Below are 8,135 nucleotides of genomic sequence, written 5' to 3'. Positions count from 1 at the left end.
AAGAAATCGGAGAAAGGGGGGATCAGGCCAACCAAGAGGGCGTGAAGATGGATGGGGATCTCAGTGGCTGCCATGTCGACCATAGCCCGGGAAGCAGGCCAAGCCACCGTGCCTTCCACTCATTGGAATCGGCGGTGAGGGTCGGACGAACCTTGTCCAGCCCCTCTTGGTTGACCACCGTCGACCGCTCAAGGGCAGGCTCGAAGGCTGGTTGAGGCCCGACCGAAGCGCAGGTTTTCCCCTTCTTCTTCGACCGTGGCGCCATAGCGACAGGGGAAGACCGGCGCCGGCGTCAAGTGCGGGAAAAGAGCCGATGTTTCTCGGGAAGGTAAAGGAACCAAGGGTAAGCACGACAAGCGATGAAGACGGGGTTGCGTTGGTAATGGATGGCTGCCTAGCCCGGCGAATATCAAGGCTGCATGGGGAAGTGGAGGCGCCCACGTCCCGTCGAGCGCCACGTGTCTATCAAGGCCGCAGGCGATTGGGGCCCGCGGCACTCCTCACTTGCCCTTTGGCTTCGCCTCGAAGCCAAGTTCGAGCGCGCCTTGGTCCCGGGGGCTACTGTCGGCGTTTTAGGAACGGGGGTATCTAGACTTGCCTGCCTGCGGCCCATGGTGTGGCTCCCTTGATGGCCTGGTATGGCCCAGCTTCAACGTCAACAACTCAAGACCCTCGCAAGGGGACAAGCCTCGCGAGGCGGACGACACCAAGACCTCCACATGGGGCGGCCTCCCCAGGCTGGCTCCCGAGGTGCGGAGGTTTCTATGCAAGGTTCACCTCACGAGGTCCAGATGACGTGAGCCATGAAGACCAAGACCAGGCAGGCGCCAGCGGGCGCAGTGTACTAGTTTCCTCTTTGGTGCTAAGGAGGCAAGCGCAGGCACGGAGTCCCGAGGAATCGAGCAAAGGTTTCTATTCCGGTGCAACAAGACCAAGACCGCCAGGACGACGGGACGAAGGTCATCGCTGAGCCCACCATGGTGTCACCACCAGAGGCTTTTGCAGATGAAGACTACTTTTGTCAGGATAGCGTGTACTAGTTGTCTCCCTTCAAATTTGGCTGTTGTGGGATCCCTTCCCGCCTTCATTTGGGAAGAGGACCAAGGCCACTATAAATAGGACCTAGCCACCACCATAGAGGGGGATCCGAACCAGAGAGATCGTCCTCACACCCACCAGCTCATCGAGCACAAGAACGCCTCTCCTCCTGAGGTTGTTCTCCACTTTACTAGTTCATCCTCAGCCCCTCCAGGCCAATCCACCACAAAGCAGGAGTAGGGTTTTACACCGCAAGGTGGCCCGAACCTAGGTAAACTGTTGTGTCTCTTTCTGATTCAGTTCATCAAGCTAGGTCGTGAGATTAGCGAGCGGGCATACTGGGGAGGACGAGTTCTTCGCACGCACCCTAGAGTTCAAACCTCTCAAGGGTCTGTGTAACCCAGAATCCGACAGGCACTGGGCACTATGTCAATAGGTTAGTCCCAAAAATGATATAAAGTTGATATAAAATGATTGTAAAACATCCAAGAATGGTAATATAACAACATTAATACTTCATAAATTATATATACGTTGGAGACATATCACCCACTAAGGTGAAGCCCACCAGATTCGGCCTGCATCATTTTTTCGTTCTGGACGTTTTGCTAATTATTCTAGAGAGAACTTGTTTTACTGACTACACCCTCATGTTCATGCATATAATAACTAATTAACTGAGCATCGGATTAAAACAAACTATTTATGTAATATGCTTAGAATTTCATGTAGTTTCATAATTTGCAACTTTCATCCATGCTAAAAATGTTTAAACTTGCTGTTTGCATTAATTTGCATAAATGACTTCTAAAATGGTTTAGTTCATAACTAAATAACTGTAGCTCTGAATTAATGAACTTTATATGTAAATGTTGGGAAACATAGCATGCAATTTCAAAGAAAAAATCCTACGTTCACGCAAGATCTATCTAGGAGATGCATAGAAAGAGAGGGAGAGTGTGTGTACGTACCCTCGTAGACTAAAAGCAGAAGCGTTTGACAACGCGGTTGATGTAGTTGAACTTCTTATAGCTCCGACCGATCAAGCACCTAACGTACGGCACCTCCAAGTTCTGCACACGTTCAGCGCAATGACGTACCTCGCCTTCTTGATCCAGCAAGGTGTCGAGGAAGTAGATGACTTCTGTTAACACGATGGTGTGGTGACGGTGATGGTGAAGTGATCTACGTAGGGCTTCGCCTAAGCACCGTGAGAATATGACCGGGGTGTAAACTGTGGAGGGGGGTGCCGCAGGCAGCTAACAATTGATGTAGTGTTGTGCTAGGTGCCCCCTCCTCATATATATAGGTGGGAGGGAGAGGGGAGAGGCCAAGGGGCGCCCCAAGTGCTGGCCGCCGTCCCCCTTGGGGTTTCCTTGCCATGCGCCCCCCTTTCCATGTATGCATGAAGGGGAAGGAAATATGGGGTGAGAGAAGGAAGTGGGAATCCTAATCCATAGTTTCCTTTCCCTTCCCCCCTTTCCTTCTCCTCCTCCTATAGCCTTATAGGGGGCACCTGAAGGAAATATGCCCTAGAGGCAATAATAAAGTTGTTATCTATATTTCCTTATATCATGATAAATGTTTATTATTCATGCTAGAATTGTATTAACCGGAAACTTGATACATGTGTGGATACATAGACAAAACACAGTGTCCCTAGTATGCCTCTACTAGACTAGCTCGTTAATGAAAGATGGTTAAGTTTCCTAACCATAGACATGTGTTGTCATTTGATGAATAGGATCAAATCATTAGGAGAATGATGTGATGGACAAGACCCATCCGTTAGCTTAGCATAATGATCATTAAGTTTTATTGATATTGCTTTCTTCATGACTTATACATATTCCTTTGACTATGAGATTATGCAACTCCCGAATACTAGAGGAATAACTTGGGTGCTATCAAAGGTCACAACATAACTGGGTGATTATAAAGATGCTCTACAGGTATCTCCGAAGGTGTTTGTTGGGTTGGCATAGATTGAGATTAGGATTTGTCACTCCGAGTACCGGAGAGGTATCTCTGGGCCCTCTCGGTAATGCACATCATGATAAGCCTTGCAAGCAATGTGACTAATGAGTTAGTTACGGGATGATGCATTACGAACGAGTAAAGAGACTTGCCGGTAACAAGATTGAACTAGGTATAAAGATACTGACTTTCGAATCTCAGGCAAGTAACATACCGATGACAAAGGGAATAACGTATGTTGTCATTATGGTTTGACCGATAAAGACCTTCATAGAATATGTAGGAACCAATATGAGAATACAGGTTCCGTTGTTGGTTATTGACCGGAGAAGTGTCTTGGTCATGTCTACATAGTTCTTGAACCCGTAGGGTCCGCACGCTTAACGTTCGATGACGATTTGTATTATGAGTTATGTGATTTGGTGACCGAATGTTGTTCGGAGTCTCGGATGAGATCACGGACATGACGAGGAGTCTCAAAATGGTTGAGAGGTAAATATTGATAAAATGGATGATAGTATTCGGACACCAGAAGTGTTTCAGATTGTATTGGGTACATATCAGAGTACCGAGGGTTTACCGGAACCCCCCGGGGGAAGATATGGGCCATAAGAGGGAGGTAAGCCAGCCCACAAGGGGTGCCCCCCCCCAAGGGAGGAGTCCGAATTGGATATGGGGAGGGGGCGACGCCCCCCTTTCCTTCTCTCTCTCTCTCTCCTTCCCCCTTTCCCCCTCCGATAAAAGGAAGGGGGAGCTGAATCCTACTAGGAGCCCAAGTGGGACTCCTCCCACTTCGGGCGCGCCTAGGGCCGGCCTCCTCCCCTCTCCCTCCTTTATATACGGGGGTGGGGGCACCTCTAACACACATCAATTGTTCTAAGCCGTGTGCGTGTTGGGGAACATAGTAATTTCAAAATTTTCCTACGCACACGCAAGATCATGGTGATGCATAGCAACGAGAGGGGAGAGTGTGATCTATGTACCCTTGTAGACCGACAGCGGAAGCGTTAGCACAACGCGGTTGATGTAGTCATACGTCTTCACGGCCCGACCGATCAAGCACCGAAACTACGGCACCTCCGAGTTTTAGCACACGTTTAGCTCGATGACGATCCCCGGACTCCGATCCAGCAGAGTGTCGGGGTAGAGTTCCGTCAGCACGACGGCGTGGTGACGATCTTGATGTACTACCGTCGCAGGGCTTCGCCTAAGCACCGCTACAATATTATCGAGGATTATGGTGGAAGGGGGCACCGCACACGGCTAAGAATATGATCATGTGGATCAACTTGTGTGTCTAGGGGTGCCCCCTGCCCCTGTATATAAAGGAGCAAAGGGAGGAGGCCGGCCGGCCCCTATTGGCGCGCCAGGAGGAGTCCTCCTCCTAGTAGGAGTAGGACTCCTACTAGGAGGGGGAAGGAAGTGGGGAGGGAGAAGGAAAGGGGGGCGCCGCCCCCCCTCTCCTAGTCCAATTCGGACCAGGGGGAGGAGGCGTGCGGCCCACCCTGGCTGCCCCTCTCTCTGTCCACTAAGGCCCATATGGCCCATTACTTCTCCCGGTAGGGTTCCGGTAACCCTCCGGCTCTCCGGTTTTCTCCGAAATCACCCGGAACACTTCTAGTGTCCGAATATAGCTGTCTAATATATCAATCTTTATGTCTCGACCATTCCGAGACTCCTCGTTATGTCCGTGATCACATCCGGGACTCCGAACTAACTTCGGTACATCAAAACTCATAAACTCATAATATAACTGTCATCGAAACCTTAAGCGTGCGGACCCTACGGGTTCGAGAACAATGTAGACATGACCGAGACACGTCTCCGGTCAATAACCAATAGCGGAACCTGGATGCTCATATTGGCTCCTACATATTCTACGGAGATCTTTATCGGTCAGACCGCATAACAACATACGTTGTTCCCTTTGTCATCGGTATTTTACTTGCCCGAGATTCGATCGCCGGTATCTCAATACCTAGTTCAATCTCGTTACCGGCAAGTCTCTTTACTCGTTTTGTAATACATCATCTCGCAACTAACTCATTAGTTGAAATGCTTGCAAGGCTTATGTGATGTGCATTACCGAGAGGGCCCAGAGATACCTCTCCGACAATCGGAGTGACAAATCCTAATCTCGAAATACGCCAACCCAACATGTACCTTTGGAGACACCTGTAGAGCTCCTTTATAATCACCCAGTTACGTTGTGACGCTTGGTAGCACACAAAGTGTTCCTCCGGCAAACGGTAGTTGCATAATCTCATAGTCATAGGAACATGTATAAGTCATGAAGAAAGCAATAGCAACATACTAAACGATCAGGTGCTAAGCTAATGGAATGGGTCATGTCAATCACATCATTCTCCTAATAATGTGATCCCGTTAATCAAATGACAACACATGTCTATGGTTAGGAAACATAACCATCTTTGAGTAATGAGCTAGTCAAGTAGAGGCATACTAGTGACGTTTGGTTTGTCTATGTATTCACACAAGTATTATGTTTCCGGATAATACAATTCTAGCATGAATAATAAACATTTATCATGATATAAGGAAATAAAATAATAACATTATTATTGCCTCTAGGGCATATTTCCTTCAGTGCGGTCCCCCCCCTCCACAGTTTACTCCTCCAGTCATATTCACATAGTGCTTAGGCGAAGCCCTGCACGGATCACTTCACCATCATCGTCACCACGCAGTCGCGTTGACGGAACTCTCCCTCGATACTTTGTTGCATCAAGAGTTCGAGGGACATCATCGAGCTGAACGTGTGCAGAAATCGGAGGTGTCGTACGTTCGGTACTTGATCCGTTGAATCGAGAAGACGTTTGACTACATCAACCGCATTAAGCTAACGCTTCTGCTTTCGGTCTACGAGCGTACATGGACACACTCTCCCCCTCTGTTTCTATGCATCTCCTAGATATATCTATCATGAGCGTAGGAAATTTTGAAATTGCATGTTGCGTTCCCCAACAGTGGCATCCGAGCATGCACCGTTGCGACAGTTCGTCATGACGAGACACCACGTGATGATCGGGTGTGATAAGCTCTACATTCACATACAACAGGTGCAAGACATAAGTGTTCTCCCTGAGTATGCACCGTTGCGACAGTTCGTCATGCCGAGACACCACGTGATGATCAGGTGTGATAAGCTCTACGTTCACATACAACAGGTGCAAGACAGTTTTGCACATGTGGAATACTTGGGTTAAACTTGACGAGCCTAGCATGTACAGACATGGCCATGGAACACTGGAGACCGAAAGGTAGAATGTGAATCATATAGTAGATATGATCAACATATAGATGTTCACCATTGAAGACTACTCCATCTCATGTGATGATCGGACATGGTTTAGTTGATATGGATCACGTGATCATTTAGATGACTTGAGGGATGTCTATCTAAGTGGGAGTTCTTAAGTAATATGATTAATTGAACTTAATTTATCATGAACTTAGTCCTCATAGTACTTGCATATATACGTTATAGATCAATAGATCGTGTATAGCTCCCCTGTTTTATTTTTGATATGTTCCTAGAGAAAAATAAGGTGAAAGATGATAGTAGCAATGATGCAGTCTGGATCCGTGATTTGAGGATTATCCTCATTGCTGCATAGAAGAATTATGTCCTTGATGCACCGCTAGGTGATAGACCTATTGCAGAAGCAGATGCAGACGTTGTGAATGTTTGACAAGCTCGGTGTGATGACTACTTGATAGTTTAGTGCACCATGCTTTACGACTTAGAACCGGGACTTCAAAAACATTTTGACATGGAGCATATGAGATGTTCCAAGAGTTGAAATTGGTATTTCAGACACATGCCCATGTCGAGAGGTATAAGACCTTTGACAAGTACTTTTCCTACAAGATGGAGGAGAATAGCTCCACTAGTGAGCATGTGCTCAGAATGTCTAGGTACTACAATTGCTTGAATCAAGTGGGAGTTAATCTTCCAGATAATATAGCGATTGACAGAGTTCTTTAGTCACTATCACCAAGTTACTAGAACTTCGTGATGAACTATAATATGCAAGGGATAACGAAAACGATTCCTGAGCTCTTCGCGATGCTGGAATCGGTGAAGGTAGAAATCAAGAAAGAGCATCAAGTGTTGGTGGTTAACAAGACCACTAGTTTCAAGGAAAAGAGCAAAGGGAAAGAAAGGGAACTTCAAGAATAATAGCAAGCAAGTTGTCACTCCCGGGAAGAAGCCCAAAGTTGGACCAAAGCCTGAAATTGAGTGCTTCTACTACAAAGGGACTGGTCACTGGAAACGGAACTGCCCCAAGTATTTGGTGGATAAGAAGGATGGGAAAGTTAACAAAGGTATATTTGATATACATGTTATTGATGTGTACCTTACTAATGCTCGTGGTAGCGCCTGGGTATTTGATACTGGTTCTGTTGCTCATATTTGCAACTCGAAATAGGGGCTACGGATTAAATGAAGATTGGCTAAGGACGAGGTGACGATGCGCGTCGGAAATGGTTCCAAGGTTGATGTGATCGCCGTTGGCACGCTACCTCTACATCTACCTTCGGGATTAGTTTTATACCTGAATAATTGTTATTTGGTGCCAGCGTTGAGCATGAACACTATATCCGGATCTTGTTTGATGCGAGATGGTTATTCATTTAAATCAGAGAATAATGGTTGTTCTATTTATATGAGTAATATCTTTTATGGTCATGCACCCTTGAAGAGTGGTCTAATTTTATTGAATCTCGATCGTGGTGATACACATATACATAATATTGATGCCAAAAGATGCAAAGTTGGTAATGATAGTGCAACATATTTGTGGCACTACCGTTTGGGTCATATTGGTGTAAAGCGCATGAAGAAACTCCATGCGGATGGACTTTTGGAATCACTTGATTATGAATCATTTGATGCTTCCGAACCATGCCTCATGGGCAAGATGACTAAGAATACGCTCCCCGGAACAATGGAGCGAGCCACTGACTTATTGGAAATTGGAAATAATACATATCGATGTATGCGGTCCGATTAGTGTTGAGGCTCGCGGCGGGTATTGTTATTTTCTGACCTTCACAGATGATTTGAGCAGATATGGGTATATCTACTTAATGAA

The sequence above is a fragment of the Triticum dicoccoides genome, chromosome 7A (genome assembly GCF_002162155.2).
Source record: "Triticum dicoccoides isolate Atlit2015 ecotype Zavitan chromosome 7A, WEW_v2.0, whole genome shotgun sequence".
Lineage (NCBI taxonomy): Eukaryota > Viridiplantae > Streptophyta > Magnoliopsida > Poales > Poaceae > Triticum > Triticum dicoccoides.
The sequence above is the reverse complement of the archived record's forward strand: the minus strand, read 5'-3'. Positions refer to the sequence as shown.